The sequence below is a fragment of the Canis lupus genome, chromosome 18 (genome assembly GCF_003254725.2).
Source record: "Canis lupus dingo isolate Sandy chromosome 18, ASM325472v2, whole genome shotgun sequence".
NCBI classification, from domain to species: Eukaryota; Metazoa; Chordata; class Mammalia; order Carnivora; family Canidae; genus Canis; species Canis lupus.
In genome coordinates, this window is record NC_064260.1 from 12,093,736 (window position 1) to 12,111,842 (window position 18,107).

General features: G+C 44.7%; 1 protein-coding gene and 1 long non-coding RNA gene across 7 annotated transcripts in view; one reads left to right on the forward strand and one right to left on the reverse strand.

Moving 5' to 3' along the window:
• The window catches only part of NME8 (NME/NM23 family member 8), a 49,812-nt gene extending 49,589 nt beyond the window's left edge, over window positions 1-223 (reverse strand). For 2 of the 3 annotated variants that reach the window (XM_025449418.3, XM_025449417.3), the window contains exon 1: window positions 108-223. The gene's annotated coding sequence lies outside the window, so the exon portion shown is untranslated. The remainder of the gene's footprint in view (window positions 1-107) is intronic. The other variant, XM_025449416.3, reaches the window with a different exon arrangement.
• Window positions 224-343: 120 nt separating this feature from the next.
• LOC112661364 (uncharacterized) lies at window positions 344-13,855 on the forward strand. 4 transcript variants are annotated; one of them, XR_007403545.1, is made up of 6 exons: window positions 344-494; window positions 6,903-7,046; window positions 10,211-11,702; window positions 12,176-12,250; window positions 12,905-13,017; window positions 13,503-13,855. It is a non-coding gene; the product is annotated as an uncharacterized LOC112661364 (long non-coding RNA). The 4 variants fall into 4 exon arrangements; XR_007403547.1 differs by lacking the exon at window positions 6,903-7,046 and having other exon boundaries at window positions 345-494; XR_007403546.1 differs by lacking the exon at window positions 10,211-11,702 and having other exon boundaries at window positions 353-494.
• The last annotated feature ends 4,252 nt before the right edge of the window (window positions 13,856-18,107 follow it).

Here is an 18,107-nt window from a genome sequence, read left to right on the forward strand (position 1 = left end):
CCTCCTCTAAGCTACCCGGGACCAGAAGGCACAGCCGCGAGCATCCAAACCAGCCCCCTGGACCAGGCCCGTGGCCTTGGTGCGCTCGCTGCAACCGCGGCGACTACCTGGGCGCCCAGCAGGTGCCTGCCCAGCGGTGGAGGCGGGACCACGACGCGGGACCCGCCGGAGCGGGAGGGGGCGGGGCCAACGTCTGCGGCCGTCCCTCCGGCGCCGCGGGGGCGGGGCCTCCAGGCTCCCCGGCCCCAGTGCGCAGGCCCAGAAGCTCGAGGAGCCTCGGGCCTGGGAATCCACAGCCCCGGCGCCTGCGCAGTCCCGGCCGGCGCCCGCGGGCTTGCTCGCGGCTCCCCGGCCCCAGTGCGCAGGCCCAGAAGCGCGAGGAGCCCCGGGCCTGGGAACCGACAGTCCCGGCGCCTGCGCAGTGCGGCCGGCGGGGCTTGCTCGCCGCTCCCCGGGGCTCCGCGCCCGCACCGCCCGCCCACCTACAGCCGCAGGTGGGTGCGCCTCGGGCTGGGGGGGCTCGCGGAAGCCCGGCGTAGCCTGCCCGCAGCCTCTGCCCCGACCCGCCTCCTCCTCCTCCTCCTCCTCCTCCTCTTTGCCTTCTTCTCCTCCTGTTATTTAGAAATAACAATTCTAAGAGCTCGCGCACGCCCTTCCCTGAGCTTCCGCCACGGTCGGCATCGTTCAGGACCACAGTCCAGGGATCCTCGGAGCCGGGACCCTAAGGTTACGGAACTACTCTGGAGGCCTCGTCCCAGCTTCCTTTTCCCCTGAACGTCCTTTTTCTGGCCGAGGACCCAACGCAGAGTCCCTGCCCTATTGCACTCAGCTGTCAGGTCTCGGTCTCCTCCAACCTGCGAGTTTCTTCACACCTTCTTTCCTGGTCTTTTATAACGTCGGCGTGCAAGTCTTTTTTATTTCATGATGTAGAATTTCATTTGTAGAATTTATATCAGGAATATTTTTTTAGGGCAGCCGCGGGTGGCTCAGCGGTTTAGCGCCTGCCTTCAGCTCAGGGCGTGACCCCGGGGTCTCGGGATCGAGTCCCGCGTCGGGCTCTTTGCATGGAGCCTGCTTCTCCCTCTGCCTGTCTCTCCCTCCCTCTCTCTCCCCACCCCCCCCCTCGGATAAATAAATCTTAAAAAAAAAAAAAAAAAAGGAATATTTTTTAGGGCAGCCTGGGTGGCTCAGCGGTTGAGCGTCTACTTTGGGCTCAGGTGGTAATACTGGGGTCCTGGGACTAGGTCCCGCATGGGGATCCACGGGATCCTCCTGCTTCTCCCTCTGCCTGTGTCTCTGCCTCTCTCTGTGTGACTCTCATGTATAAATAAAGAAAATCTTTAAATATATATATATATGTATATATATATACACATATAAAGTAACTTTTTCCTAAAAAAAAAAAAAAGATTTTTATTTGAGAGAGAGACCTGGGGGGTGGGCCAAGGAGAAAGAGGCTCTCCCCTGAGCAGGGAGCCCACCTCCGGCTCCACTCCAGGACCTGGGGATCATTACATCAGCCCAAGGCAGACAGACAGACTCGTGTTTATTTGTTTGTTTGTTTGTTTTTCTTAAATTTTTATTTATTCGTGAGAGACACAGAGAGAGGGGGAGGGCAGAGACACAGGCAGAGGGAGAAGCAGACTCCTCGCAGGGAGCCCGACGCGGGATTCGATCCCGGGACCCCAGGGGACCCCAGGGTCACGCCTGGGGGCCGAAGCAGACGCTAAACCGCTGAGCCAGCCAGAGATGTAACTCTTAACAGACTGAGCCACCCAGGCTCAGTAACTTTTTCTTAAAGCATATTCTTTTTTTTGGCATATGAATTCTGTCCTTTACACATAACATCTTTTTCAACTTGCTCTATTTTCTCTTAGTCTTAGGATACAATTTGCTGGGTCAGCTGGCTATCCTTGGTGATCTTTTTTCTTTTCCTATTGTCACTTTTGACTATGAGCTCATGTTTTGGAGGGATCAGTTTTCCTGTGAGCCCCTGTGCCAGGGCTGTAGAAGCATACCTGCTTCCCATATGCCTTTGCTTGGCCCCAACAGTATTTAGGGTACCAGATACGTTGAATATTCATTAATTTTTTAGCTTGTATTTCCTATCTTACTTAGCTGAAAATCTAAATCCACTACTAAGGATAGCACAATTCTGGAACCTGAATTTCTTATCAGTGATTTTTTTATTTAAATAGAACTCCTAAGGGTCGGTTTGCCCAGGTGGTTCAGTTGGTTAAGTGCCTGCCTTCTGCCCAGGTCAGGATCCTGGGATCCAGCCCCATATCAGTCTCCCTGCTCAGTGGGGGGATCTGCTTCTCTCTCTTCCTTTGCCCTTCCCTACCACTCACTCTCTCTCTCTATCATGTGCACTCTCTCTCTCTCTCAAATAAATACATAAAATCTTTTTTAAAAACTAAAATAATGAATTCCCATGGATGGCCAGCATCCTTGCTCCTGCCACTAAGCCCGTGGAGGGGGGAGGTGGATATAATCCCATTTCAGAAATGAGCCAGCCCATCTTTATTTCCAGCAGCATACAGGTAGTTGCAGCTAACTTTGAATATGGAAGTTGAAACCTGGACACTGAGGCCCTAGTGTGTGGACACCTATTAAGGCTTGTTCTACATTCTTTTTTTTTTTTTAAGATTTTATTTATTTATTCATGAGAGAGAGAGGCAAAGATATAGGCAGAGGGAAAAGCAGGCTCCGTGCAGGGAGCCTGATGTGGGACTGGATCCCAGGACCCCGGGATCACACCCTGAGCAAAGGCAGATACCCAACCACTGAGCCACCCAGACATCACTTGTTCTCCATTCTAACACTCCAAAATGAATCCTCGTTTCAAGTGTGCTCACCTCTACGAATTCAGATTTGCCTTTTGTCTTTTCTTTCCTGTATATTTCTTTCTCTTAGTTTTCAACTAAATTAAAAATTGTTGTATTTTTAATTGCATTATTTTATTCAGTATTTCTACGTGTTTAGCCCTACACCAGACAACTTTCTGCACTAGCTTGCTCAATCATGTTGGCTGGAAATTAATCTGCTGACTTTTCATCTCATGCCTCCCCTGTGAATTTATGATTTTTAACTTCACTTAAAAATACTTTGCCCAAGTTTTCTTACTTTCTGCAGTAAATAATTATCAGAGATGATGCTTGTGAGCCATCCTTAGCCACTGCCACTCCAGTGGCCTTACTTATTTTTCCCACTGCCCCCATAATGAGGTTCTCTCTTTTTTTTTTATATTTTATTTATTCATTTATTCATGAGAGACACAGAGGGCGGGGGGCAGAGACACAGGCAGAGGGAGAAGCAGGCTCCATGCAGGAAGCCTGATGCAGGACTCGAACCCAGGTCTCCAGGATCACACCCTGGGCTGAAGGCAGCACTAAACTGCTGAGCCACCCAAGCTGCCCACAGATTTCATTTTAAACGAACTATTTCTTTCTTTTTTTTTTTTTTTTGGTTCACATTGGCAGCTTCCTTTTTTTAATATATAAATTTATTTTTTATTGGTGTTCAATTTGTCAGCATATAGACTAACACCCAGTGCTCATCCCGTCAAGTGCCCCCCTCAGTGCCTAAACGGAACTATTTCTGTGCGGAAATAAAGCTGCTCTGTCTGGGATCAGCCTCTGAAAATCTGAGTGGTGCCTCGAGCTGGCACCCCCCCCGAGGGGGTTTCCAGCTCGGATTGGGAGCCCACTTCAAGGACATGGACCCCTCTTGAGTTGCTGTTCATCTTGCAATAAGCTTGTTTGGTCTTCTTGTTGAGGAGAATCAAGAAGGCACTTCTAGAATCAAAACCTCCTGACCCCATGAGGGCTAGAAGCCTGTGCTCAAGCCAGCGAGGAGGACTCAGTCAACCCCAACCTGGTTTTAGTCCTAACTACATTGTTGTTTTAGGTTTCGTGTTGAAAAACCAAATGGTGTTTTTTTTTTTTTTATCAGATTTCATTTTATTTATTTTTTAAAGATTTTATTTATTTATTCATGGGGGGGCAGAGAGATAGGCAGAGAGGCAGAGGGAGAAGCAGACTCCATGCAGGGAGCCCGACATGGGACTTGATCCTGCGTCACAGGATCACACCCTGTTCCCCAGTGGGAATCCCCCCAATGCGGTACTAGATCCCAGGACCCTTGGATCTCAACCCAAACCCAAGGCAGATGCTCAACCACTGAGCCACCCAGGTGTTCCACCCCCCACCCCCCCACCCCCATAATGAAGTTCCTTCTGTTAACCTTGGAGTGAGACTGGCTCTATTTTTATAGACAGGGTGAGTGGCTGGCTTAATCTGGGAAATTTTTTTGTGTTCACTTTTACTGGGGAAGAATTCTCTAATAACATACAAAACTCTTATTTTTTTTAATTCAAGCAATCTGGTCCAGGTAGACTATAAAGTAGTCTGTAATTAGGTAGACTGTAAAGAAAATAAATAGTTTAAGGACTTACTTTAATTCATCACTTTAGCTAGTGATAGAGTCAAACTAGTCTATCTAGGATAAATTTATGCAACTTTTAATTTATTTATCCTGTCTTTTTTTAGATAAAAAATTCCAGATTCTGAATTCCAATTTTAAATGTCATCTAGTAATAGTGAAGCATACATTCTCTTTTCCCATGACAAAATTAAGAATCTGAGAATAATGAAAACTCAGTATTAAAAACTCAGATTGAAAGAACCTATTATTACTATAACCGACTGGGAACTGCAAGATTGGTAGGTCTGGATTGGGAAACTCATTCTGTGCAGCCTTTAAATCCGAACTAATCTGCTTTCTTAAAATTAATCAGGATGAGTCTTTGAATATCCCTTCTTCCGCCTGGCTCAAAGACTCAGAGAGTCTCAATAAACCACAATGGTTACTATTCCTCTGCAGTTCAGGCACTGATTTTTTTTTTTTTTTTTTTTTTTTTTTTTATGATAGTCACAGAGAGAGAGAGAGAGAGGCAGAGACACAGGCAGAGGGAGAAGCAGGCTCCATGCACCGGGAGCCCGACGTGGGATTCGATCCCGGGTCTCCAGGATCGCGCCCTGGGCCAAAGGCAGGCGCCAAACCACTGGGCCACCCAGGGATCCCCAGGCACTGATTTTTAAGGCAATTGCAATTTTATTTTCCACACATCATATTTCTTGCTATAGTCACTTAAAGTTATGTTTCTTAAGTAAGACAAGGAAGGAAAGGCAGGTTAGGAGAGTGGAAGAACTAGCTAGTGGCATCTGAGTCATAATGAGTGGTGGTGTGCTGGTAAATGTTAACAAGCTCTCTTGGAAATGATCACAAATTATTATACATTTTACGCCATAAATAAAAATAATGTGTAGCAACAAGTAACAAATAATTACAAAGTATACAATACTCTATTGAAAATTCCACACAGCCAATAGATTTTTACAAAATGTTTTCACTGATTTTTGCCAGACTCACATTCATGGCCAATTTATAGTTGCAATTCATTCACAACTTGCCAGACACAAAATATGAGTGAATGCTTGGCCACTTTTGCCATTAAAATCATGTTAAATAGGGTTGCCTGGGTGGCTCAGCAGTTGAGCATCTGCCTTTGGTTCAGGGCATGATCCTGGGGTCCAGGATCGAGTCCGGGTTGGAGTCCCACATTGGGCTCCCTGCATGGAGCCTGCTTCTCCCTCTGCTTATGTCTCTGCCTCTCTCTGTGTCTCTCATGAATAAATATAATCTTTTTTTTTTTTTAAATCATGTTAAATAGAGAAGCATGTCAAAATACCAGGTTTTTTTTTTTTTAAGATTTTAATTTTTACTCATGAGAGATATATAGAGAGAGGCAGAGACATAGGCAAAGGGAGAAGCAGGCTCCATGCAGGGGCCTGATGCAGGACTCCATCCTGGATTCCGGGGTCACCTCCTGAACCGAAGGCAGATGCTCAACCACTGAGCCACCCAGGTGTCCCTAAATACCAGTTTTCATGCACTTTTATCTCTGTATCATAAAGTGTTTTGAGAAGTAGTAATCTTCCCACCGTTCTAAACTATCACACTATTCTTGAACAAATAATGTTGGTTATGTTTTAAAATATATCTGTTAGATAGCAAAATACTGATGAGCACGTGTTTTCAAATTTGAAACACTTTCCTTTTGCAAAATGAAAAAAAGCTTTCCTATGAGATAACCAGTGAAAGTCTATATGGAAAAAAATTTTTTCTTTTTTTTTTTAATTTTTATTTATTTATGATAGTCAGAGAGAGAGAGAGAGAGGCAGAGGGAGAAGCAGGCTCCATGCACCGGGAGCCCGACATGGGATTCGATCCCCGGTCTCCAGGATCACACCCTGGGCCAAAGGCAGGCGCTAAACCCCTGCACTACCCAGGGATCCCTTCATAGGTACCCTCTATGCTGCAAAAGGCACTGCAAAGATTGTACCCTTTTATGATCATCATTCTTTTGTTATTTTTCTTTTTTTTTTTTTTAAGGTTTTATTTATTCATAGAGATGCAGAGAGAGAGAGTAGCAGAGACACAGACAGAGAGAGAAGCAGGCTCCATGCAGAGAGCCCGACGTGGGACTTGATCCCAGGTCTCCAGGATCACACCCCCGGCTGCAGGTGGCGCTAAACCGCTCTGCCACCGGGGCTGCCCTCTTTTGTTATTTTTCAATGAAATTAACAGCTTGGGTAATAATGTGACAGGTATAAAATGGCCTAATCTCAGCTGGTCTGGATTGACAACACACTTGTGTCCCAAGCCACTTGGAGCACCATGGTAACTCTTGGCCAATACTATGGAATATATTAAGTAAAGATAAATGATACTATGGAATATATTCCATATGGAATACTATGGAATATATTAAGTAAAGATAAATTCTGCAACTATACGTCCATGAGTTGTTTTAAAGATTTTATTTATTTATTCATTAGAGACACAGAGAGAGGCAGAGACACAGGCAGAGGGAGAAGCAGGCTCCCCGCAGGGTGCCTGATGCAGGACTCAATCTCAAGACCCCAGGATCACGACCTGAGCCAGAGACAGACGCTCAAACCCTGAGCCACCCAGGCATCCCTGTGAGTTGTTTTAGAGTGGGCATATGAGCCTGCCACCATCATTCAGGAATAATAATCAGATTTAGGATTTGTTGAAGCTCAGGAGTGAAGGGTGAAAGGGGAATCAAGGGCCACACATAGCTGGAATGTGCCCATGTGTGACCATCTCTCTATAAGAAATACTCAGCAGAACTTGAGCTTCTCTATGCCTTTGCATCTATGTGGGTGGTTGGAACCTAGAGATAAAGCATGTACTTTGCAACACAGAAATGAGAAGACAAAGAAGCCACTGAGGACACTGCTGATAACGAATATACAAATATTAACAAAGCATTATATCTTTAGTTTTCAGATGAGAAAATAAATGCAATTAGCAATACCTAACTTTTTCTCCTGGAACTATATACATTTTTTTGCATACCTCAAGGAAGGTGTGCATAACACATTAGAGACTACTGGATAGAAAATCAAGATATCCACAAAATATCTGGGCAGGAGCTAGAGATGTGCAGACAACTGGCATATTGAGAATATTGGAAGGACGCCGGGGTGGCTTAGCAGTTGAGTGTCTGCCTTTGGCTCAGGACATGATCCTGGGGTCCTGGGATCAAGTCCCGCATCAGACTCCTTGCAGGGAGGCTAGGCTGCTTCTCCTTCTGCCTGTGTCTCTGCCTCTCTCTGTGTGTCTCTCGTAAATAAATAAATTAAATATTTTTAAAAAAAGAAAAAGGACATTGGAGTAGAATTAAAGGTCCAGGAAAGTATGGCATTTGAGAAAGTGAAGCCCCAAAGGGGTACACTAGGAACATTAACATATAGGAAAAGAAAAGGGAAGCTAAAGAAGGAAATTGAGAAAGCATAGCTAAAATGGTAGAAAAACCAAAGGCAGGTGCTATCATAGAAATCAAAGGATGAGACAAGGTAAAGCCAACATTTGTCTATATTGTGAAATTCTATAAAGTGGTCAAATAAAACAAAATGGTCAAATTAAATGCTGCTCACTATGACTGAACAACAAAGAAGTCAATGTGGATGACAGTGTTTTCAGTGGAGTGGTCTGGGGAAAATCACTTGAAGAGAGAATGTCAAGTCAGAAAGTGGAGGCCCAGAGAACCAACAGCTCTTTGCAGAAACTTAAGGATGAAGTGAAGGGACAGTCGCCAAAGGAATGTGGGTGGTGGAGGGCTGGTTTCTTTTCAATAAAATGGAAGTTTACTACACTGTATTTATTTATTTTTTTTTTTTTAATTTTTTTTATTTATTTATGATAGTCACAGAGAGAGAGAGAGAGGCAGAGACATAGGCAGAGGGAGAAGCAGGCTCCATGCACCAGGAGCCCGATGTGGGATTTGATCCCGGGTCTCCAGGATCGCGCCCTGGGCCAAAGGCAGGCGCCAAACCACTGCGCCACCCAGGGATCCCTACACTGTATTTAAATGGTGATTTTTAAACATCAGGACAGCAGGGGGCACCTGGGTGGCTCAGTCAGGTAAGCACCTGCCTTTGGCTCAGGTCACGATCCTGGGATCCAGGGATCCAGTCCCGCATCAGGCTCCCTATTCCGGAGGGAGTCTGCATCTCCCTCTCCCTCTGCCCCTACTGTGGCTCATGTGCGCACACTCTCTGTCAGATAAATAAAATCTTTGAAAATGAATTTTAAAAATAAGTAAAATTCAGAAGAGCAAAGGTTGAAGAAGTAGTAGCCCTTGAAGAGGTGGGAGGGCACAGAGAAAGGGAACAAGCCTCAGATGGGAGGAGCTGAAGAGCTGCATTCCTTCCAGCTTGGCCTAAAGAAATATTACAATGTTTCTATATCCTGTTCTCTAGTTTATAAATTTATTCAATATCTTATGTTTTCAGTGACTTTTCTGGTGTGTTTCTTTTTTTAAAAAAAATTTATTTACTTATTTGAGAGAGAGAGAAAAATAATGAGCAGAGGGAAGAGCAGAGGGAGAGGGAGAAGCAGGCTCCCCTCGGGTTAGGGAGCCCAAGGCGGGCCTCAATCCCAGGACTCTGGGATCATGACCTGAGCTGAAGGTGGACGCTTAAGCCACTGAGCCACCCAGGTACCCCCACAAATTATTTCTATTTCAAGTATCCTGAAGTTTCCCTGGTGTCTAAAACCATTACCATTCAAAAGTCTCTAACTGTAACCTATAGTTTTACCCAATCTGTCCCCTACCCCCAAGATGGACATTTCCTGCTCATCTGCTTGTACTCACTGACCTTTGTCACACATTGTTTGTTCCTTAAGATCTTCTTTCCAGCTTAGCTCTTAACTCAAGGCACAGGAAAAACAAAATCCCCTCGAGCAAAACCAACAGCTCTGACAAGACATCCAGCCCGTCCAGCCTGTCCACCCTTCCAGACCAGTCAGAGCTGAACTCCTGACTCAGGCCTGCATAGAAGGACGGGAGAGTGACCTCTGGAAAGCCCCACAACTACCTTTACCTCATTATAATGCTAAAATACATAACATGCGGGAGATCCCACAGCTCAGTAATGCTTGTGGCTTTATGGGAAAACTGTGAAACTTCCCCACATTGAAAATGGGAAGATTTACAACAGATGGATGACTTAAAAAGGTTTCAATTCTAAAACAAACAAACAAACAAAAAACTCAGAAAACCAGTGTGACAATTGGAGTAAATGTGATTAGGGAAGTGAAGCCAGAGATAAGGATGCAGTTTTAGAATATAGGTGAGGTTTGGTGGGGTGAGATCTGGAGCCAAGGACCAAGAAAGAATTGTTTGTTTTTTTAATTTTATTTATTCATGAGAGACAGAGAGGCAGAAACACAAGCAGGCTCCATGCAAGGAGCCCGACGTGGGACTCGATCCCGGGTCTCCAGGGTCACACCCTGGGATGAAGGCAGGCGCTGAACCGCTCAGCCACCCAGGGATCCCTCCAAGAAAGAATTCTTGAGGCATCTTTGGTGCAAAATAGTGGTTTGATTTTTTTTTTTTTATGAATCTCCAGTAGGGAATATAGATATTTGTAGCTTGAAAAAGGTTTCTAAATGGAAATATGGAACATAATCATTGCCGTACAGAGAGTAATTAAAATCTCTGGATAAAATATCATGACTAGAGGAAAACAAATAGAAGATGTGAACTAGGATTAATCCTGGGGCAGGCCAATACTTTCATTAAAAGCTTTTTTTTTTTTTTTTTTTTTTTTTTTAGGTGTCTGGTGGCTGCCTTCAGCTCAGGGTGTGATCCCGGAGTTCTGGGATCGAGTTCCACACTGGACTCCCCATGGGGAGCCTGCTTCTCCCTCCGCCTATGTCTCTGGCCCCCTCTCTCTGTGTGTCTCTCATGAATAATAAAATATTTTTTTAAAAACTTTTTTTAATTCATAAGTGATACATGTTTGTTGGGAAAATAAAGGTTCCACTATTCACTATTCTCGGGAGGCCCCGAGGTCAGGAAGAGCTGCTGCCCTGGGGATTGTGAGGAGTGACCGATTACATACTTGGGAGTTGGGGGAGAAGGAAGACGGAGGTTTTCAAAAGAACTTTCTTATGCTGAAGAGGACCTTTGAGATACTACAGGCCTTGTCATTGTCAAGTTAAGGGTGTTTTCCCCTTTAGCAAGGTATTTACTTTAACAGAGTTGGAAGGCACCTGGGTGGCTCAGTGGTTGAACGGCTGCCTTTGCTTCAGGGCGTGATCCCAGGGTCCTGAGGTCGAGTCCCACGTCTGGCTCCGCACAGGGATCCTGCTTCTCCCTCTGCCTATCTCTGCCTCTCTCCGTGTGTCTCTCATGAATAAATAAATAAAATATTTAAAAGAACTCATGGACGTATAATTGCAGAATATCATTTATCTTTACTTAATATATTCCATAGTGTTGGCCAAGAGTTACCATGGAGGGAGGAGCATTACATTCTGTCCACTTCAAGTATCTACCAATGGGCTGCAGGTTATAATTGTATCTACATTTCCTTTTGGAAGCTAAGTTACTGATAAAAATTGCTTTTTTTCTTTTAGATTACCAAGACATTTGTAAATTGAGGGAGACTTATGTCTTGCAGGACTGTGATTTCTATAAGTTAACTATTTGTTTTTCCTTTCCTTACCTTCAGGGCAGCCAGGAGTTAATGAGGAATGTCACACATATCCCACCTTGGGGGGGCGGGAGTTGTGGGGTGTCAACTTCTCCTTTTTCCTCAGCTAGCCTTCTGTTTCCTCATCAATAATAAGCTAGAAATCTATCGTAGCAATCCAGGAGCGCTAGGCTACGGGCCCAAATGAAGGCAGAGACCACAGGCAAGGGGCAAAAAAAGACTTGTGAGATATTTGAGGGGGAGTATCAATAGGACTTTGGGAAGTAGCCCTTTCCAGGGGTGAGCGAGGAGGAGGAGAAGCTGCTGAAAGCTCTAAAGTGTCAGATTTGGCTGAGTGAATGATGCCTTTTCACATGAGAAGTATCAGAACTGGAGGGAAGACCATGAGTTCAGGGATTTGAGGATGACAAAGTAGAAGGAGAAGACTAATCAGTGCCACCGAGGGCTAGCTGAGGACAAAGCACAAGCTGATAGCCCACAAATGACCCCCCCCCCCCCAGGATAGGATATGGGTGACATTCCTCAGGAAGTTTCCAACTGTCTTAATATCTTGCTAGAGGGACAAGCAATCTTTGACTTGACAATGGCAAGGCCTCCACTATCTCATTGGTAAGTCCTTTTAAAAGGACTTTAGCATATGAAAGTCCTTTTGAAACCTCCCTTTTCCTTGTCACCCCTGAGTCTGCAGGTATATAACCAGCCACCCCTCCCAATCCCTGGGACAGCAGCTCATCCTGCCCAGGGGTCGTGTTCTCAGGCCTTAATCAAACCACCATTTTGCACCATAGACATTTCAAGAATTCTATCTCGGTGGGCAGCTCCAAACCTCACCTATATTCCAAAACCTCATCAATATTGACCATTGAGTCAGGATTATTATGATCCACAGAATTAGTGAATCCCCAGGGAACAATCCACAGGGAAATGGGGAGGAGGCGGTGAGTCCTCTGGGTGCTTTCAAGGCCAGTTTACCTTTCCATCTGGCACCTGATTTTATTACTGTCAACATCTCTGCCTCTGCTCCCCCTTCATTATTCGTTTGAATCTGTTGATATTCGTGAAATCTTTTCTTTCATGAGAAGGGGAGGAGGACGTCTTGAAGTGGGCGAGCTAGACTCTTGTCTCATGGAGTCGAAGAATGAATCTCACAGACAAAGGTGAGTAAGTAAAGGGAGAGAAGTTTATTAAGTGGGGATACAGAGAAGGCTCTCGGGGTGAGAGGGTCCCGACAGGTTGCCACTGGGGGCTGGGAGTGGCAGTCTTCTACTGGGAGCTGACTGGGAAGCTCGTGGCCCTGAGATTCTGGTGTTGTCTTGGTTTGAGCAAGGACTTTTGATAACAGCCTTAATGACTGACTTCTTTGTGGTCTGGTTATTTTCCGTGGTTACATTGTAGCCACCAAAGAAAAATATTCTCTAACATCAGGAACCAGGTGGTCTGCTCTACTCCCTTATCTCTGGTTTCCTTACATCTCAGCATTTTGGGGATTTCTCTGAGCCAGACCACATAGCCCCCTGTCTATCTCTCCCTACCTAGACTTGCCTGTCCCTTACTCAGTTGGAGTCAGGGTAGCCCAAGAAAATGAGAAGGGAAGGTTACCCTCCCACTCTGCCCTAAAGAATGGATTCAAGTTAATCAGCTTCCTTTTTTTTAAAGATTATTTATTTATTTATTCATGAGAGACACAGAGAAAGACATAGGCAGAGGGAGAAGTAGGCTCCCCATGTGGCCCAACATGGGACTTGATCCCAGGACCCCGGGATCATGACCTGAGCTCAACCACTGAGCCACCCAGATGTCCCATCTTCCAGCTTCTTTGCAGGAAAGAGAGTGCAACTTAGATGGAGAAACTGAAGAGGCATTAATGAAAGGACACCCTCCAGAGCTGTGAGCAGATATGAGGAAGCCAACAAGGGATACTGATGTAAGTAGACACTAGTAGCACCAAGCCCAGCCCTGAAGGGACTAAGGAAAGAAAAGACCTTGGAACTCCCCATCGAAGGCAGGGAGAGCAGAGCCATGCAGCTGGAGCCTAGAAGGACTACAGGCCATGCTGGAACTGTGATGACCAAGTAGGGAAGGGGCAGAGAATAAATGCTTCATCCTCACACCTCCCTCTGGATGGATCTTCTGCTGGTAACTCCCAGTGGTCAAATCCAACCAGGAGCCCAATAAAAAGAAAACCCAAAGCATGGCACATCAGGGCCCATTTCCTGGTGCTCAGAGCAGGGCAAGGTAGAGAACAGCAAATGGAACAACATATAGGGTTAGACAAAAAAAAAATCAGAAACATATAGGGAAGTTTATCCAGAGACTTAAAAGATTCTAGACATGGAATGAAAGCCGGAGCTAACAGAAGTCTGAAAGACAGTTTTAGACACTCTGGGCCTAGTCAGAAATGCTTTGCAGGTCAGCCAAGGACGTGTGGCTGGATTTGGAGAGGGGACCATTCATTCTGTCCAGCCCTGGCCCTGGAGCCCAGCAGAGCTCTCGTGTTTCAATGGCTGTAAACCCTGGAAGATTCAGAGGATCTGGGGCATGGACACTGGAAGGCTTGTGCCACTTTGTGGGGAGACGACTTTGCCACAACCAGGAGCATGAGCAAGAGAGGAAGGACAGGGCGGATCCATGTGGTGGTGCAGCTGGTGGTCCTGTGTGTAGATTTGCAAGAGGAAGGCTTCCTGGCCCTCAGGTCTGTGGGCTGGAGCAATAATAATAAGTTGCTTAATAAAAATATGACATGACATTTTTCTATAACCAAACGCTGATGGTATCTGGGGTATCTTGCGTCACACATATATTAGTCAAGGTTCTCCATAGAAATGGAACCAATATGTATGGAGAGAGAGAGAGATACTGTACTTGCTGTGCACTGCTATTTGCAACTTCTGCAATACCAATTAATTTTATATAGGCTCTCTGAAGTAGGTTCTATTATTCCCATTTCACATATGAGGAAAGTGAATTTCAGAGAGATACAAGGCCAGTCTCATAAAAAAAAGGGTCCTCAGGTACATGTCTAGATAATCTCTGAATGATCCCCATCTGTGCTAATATATTAGCTAATATATTAACCATGAGCCACGTGTGGCTACTGAAATGTAGCCACTCAGAATTAGGATGTGCTACAAACAAATACCAGATTTTGAAAACCTCAATATGAATAAAAGAATGCAAAGAATCTCATTTTTTTTTTTTTTTAAGATTTTATTCATCTGTTTGACAGACACAGTGAACACAAGCAGGGAGAGCAGTAGGCAGAGGCAGGAGAAGCAGGCTTCCCACTGAGCAGGGAGCCCGACTCTGGGCCCTATCCCAGGACCCCAGAACCATGACCTGAGCCAAAGGCAGACGCTCAACTGACTGAGCCAGCTAGGCACCCCTCAATAATAATTTTTTCATTAATAATTTTTATATATTTCTTTAAACTATAATATTTTGGATACAATGGGTTACATAAAGCTTGTTATTAAATTCAATTTCACCTTTTTATTTTTTTAATATGACAACTAGAAAATTTTAAATGACATGTAGCTCATGTTTGTGACTTGTGTGTTATATTTCTATTAGGCAGCACTGATCTGCCCAAATTTCATTTGTGGTGAGTCACTAATTGTTCCAAGTTGCATAACAAGTTGCCCCCCCAAATCCAGTGGTTTAACACAATCATTTCACTATATCTCTCAATTGTATGGATCAAGAATTCAGGCAGGATTGGGTGGGCAATTTCTCTGCACCAGGTGACGTAGACTGGGATCACTTGGTGGTATCCACATGGCAACTGGATGGTCTGATGAACCCAAGCAGCTTCCTTCACATGCATGGTGCTAGGCTGGAAAGCTGGGCTTCTCTGGGCTCATCTTCCCCCTCATCTCCAGTTGTTCATTGCAGACATCTCCAGGTGTTCTCCCCAGCAAGGAAGTCAGACTTCTTCCATGACAGTACAGGCTCCAAGAGGAGGTGTTCCAAGGGACAGGAAATGGAGGTTTCCAGTCTCATAAGGCCCACTCCTGGACATTAGTAGTGTCATTTTTCCTGTGTTCTGTTGGTTGGAGCAGTTACAGATTCCACTCACAGTGAAGCGTAAGGGATATAGATGCCATCTCACGTCAAAGAATTTGTGTCCATTTTTAATCTATCAAGTTAATCTGGAGCAGTGATTCTTACACTTTAGCCCACATCAGTAGCACCTAGAAAGCTTGTTGAAACAAGGCTTATCATTAGGTTCCACATCCAGAATTTCTGAATCAATAGGTCTCAGGTGGAGTTCAAGAATTTGCATTTTAATAAGATCCCAGATGCTGCTCCTGCTGGTGGTGGTCTAGGAACCACACTCGGAGTACCAGTAATCCATACATCAATATGACTAACAAAGAGTAATTCTTTGGTTTTTTTGTTTGTTTGTTTTTGTTTTTGTTTTTGTTTTACAAAGAGTAATTCTTACCCACTCCCCACTTTGCAATCTTTTTTTGTTAAGATGTTTATTTATTTATTCATGAGAGACACAGAGAGAGGCAGAGACACAGGCAGGGGGAGAAGCAGACTCCCTACGGGAAGCCCAATGCCGGAATGGGAATCGATCCCAGGACACCAGGCTCACACCCTGAGCTGAAGGCAGACTCAACCACTGAGCTACCCAGTTGCCCCTCCCCTTTACGATCATCACTGTAAACCACCCCAGGGCATTTCCATGTAATATCAGGTATTCCTACTCCTTTTCTTCAGGGATAGAAGCAAAGCTTATACAATACCATACACAATTCTTATTGACTCGGAGAACTGGCAAGGATGTGCTTGTTACCATGAACAGCTGGCACAGGCAGGAACTAGCAAGTGGATTATAAATCTCAGACACAAGTGCCTTATGTGGCATCATTCCCCTGGTGTAAATAACCCCCTTACTGAGTTTGTCATCTCCTACTGCATAACACTCTGAAACTTAGTAGGTTAAGACAATAGACATTTATTATCTCATAGTTTCATATCAGATTAGCAGAACGATACTGGCTAATGGTCTCTCAGTGAAGCCCATTCAATGTTAGCCAGGGCTGCAATCACCTCAACACTCAAATAGGAGAGGATTGGCTTCTGAGCTTGCTCCATGTCTACTGGCAGGTCTCAGAAGTTCCGCTTCCAAGCTCACTCACATAGGCTTAGAAGGCCTTGTTTCTTTGCCACTTGTGCTGTTCCACGTCATGGCAAATGGTTTCCTCCAGAGTGAAGCAATCCAAGAGACAGCAAGAAAGAAAGAGCGCCCAACATGGAAGCCATAATCTTTTTATAACCTGACCCTGGAGGTGATATCTCATTGCTCTGCCCTATTTCATTTATAAGAAGTCAATAGTCAGTGAAAGAGGAGTTACACAGGGGCAAGAATATTAGCAGGGCTCATTGGAGGCCTTCTTAGCTCTGCTACCTGTGATATTCTTAGCTCTGCGGCCCATGGCCCCCAACAAAGTGGTAAGCTGATTACTGACTATATCCTAAAGTTACACAATCAATCACAATTTTTTTTAAATTTTATTTATTTATTCATGAGAGACACACAGAGAGAGGCAGAGACACAGGCAGAGAGAGAAACAGGCTCCATGCAGGGAGCCTGTTTTGGGACTCGATCCTGGGACTCCAGGATTATGCCCCAGGCCGAAGGCAGGTGCTAAACCGCTGAGCCACCCAGGGATCTCCCAATCAATCACAGTCTTAAAGTTATATAGGACATACCATATCCCCTTAAAAGATGATTACATTAAAAAAAAAAAAAGGTGATTACATGTAATTTAAGTGCACTGCTATTTATCCTGTTCAGTGACAGCAGGCTTATAAAATGGTTCTTCTATAGTATTTTAAAGTATTATGAATAATTATAGAATTATTATGACAAGTTCTTTTTTTAAGATTTTATTTATTTATTCATGAGAGACAGGGAGAGAGAGAGAGGCAGAGACACAGGCAGAGGGAGAAGCAGACTCCCTGCATGGAGCCCGATGTGGGACTCGATCCCAGGACCCCGGGATCACGCCTTGGGCCAAAGGCAGAAACTAAACCACTGAGCCACCCAGGGATCCCCTATGACAAGTTCTTATAAGCAAAAATAGAAATAAGCATCCATTTAGTTACTGACTTAATAATTACATAAAGCGTGAGATTAACATTGACCAATAGCATCTAAGCCTTTAAAATATATTTTTGGGATGCCTGGGTGGCTCAGCGGTCCAGCCTCTACCTTTGGCTCAGGTCATGATCCCGGGGTCCTGGGATCGAGTCCCACAGTGGGCTCCCTGCATGGAGCCTGCTTCCCCTTCTTCCTATGTCTCTGCCTTTCTCTATGTCTCTTATGAATGAATAAATAAAATCTTTTTTAAAAAAACCCACCTTATTTGTATATGAATCAACACTTTGAATCTATTTTAAAAGTCTTTGCAAAAAAGTGTCACTGGATTAGGAAAACAAGTAATGTTATCCTGAGGATCACATGCCGGACACTATGACCCTATCTGACACATGTTGCTGTCTTATTTCAGGTATACTAAAACCCTCTAACACAGGACACTGGGGCCCAGAGATTATAAATACTTATCCATGATTCTATAGTTACTAAAAGTTACTAAAAACCTTTGAATCCACATGTCTAGATGATTCCCAACCCTTTTTAGTATTAACTATGCTGCCTTGTTAACCAGTAAGGGTTTGGTTATTTGATTCATTGCATTTAATATTAAAGGTAGCATTATTGGGGGATCCCTGGGTGGCTCAGTGGTTTAGCGCCTGCCTTTGGCCCAGGGCGTGATCCTGGAGTCCCGGGGTCGAGTCCTGCGTCGGGATCCCGGCATGGAGCCTGCTTCTCCCTCCTCCTGTGTCTCTGCCTCTCTCTCTCTCTCTCTCTCTCTCTGTCTATCATAAATAAATAAATAAATATTTTAAAAAATAAATAAAGGTAGCATTATTATAAGCAAAGCATAAGGGCATGTCAATTCCTATGTCAGGCAAGCATCAGTTAACACAATAAAAATAACC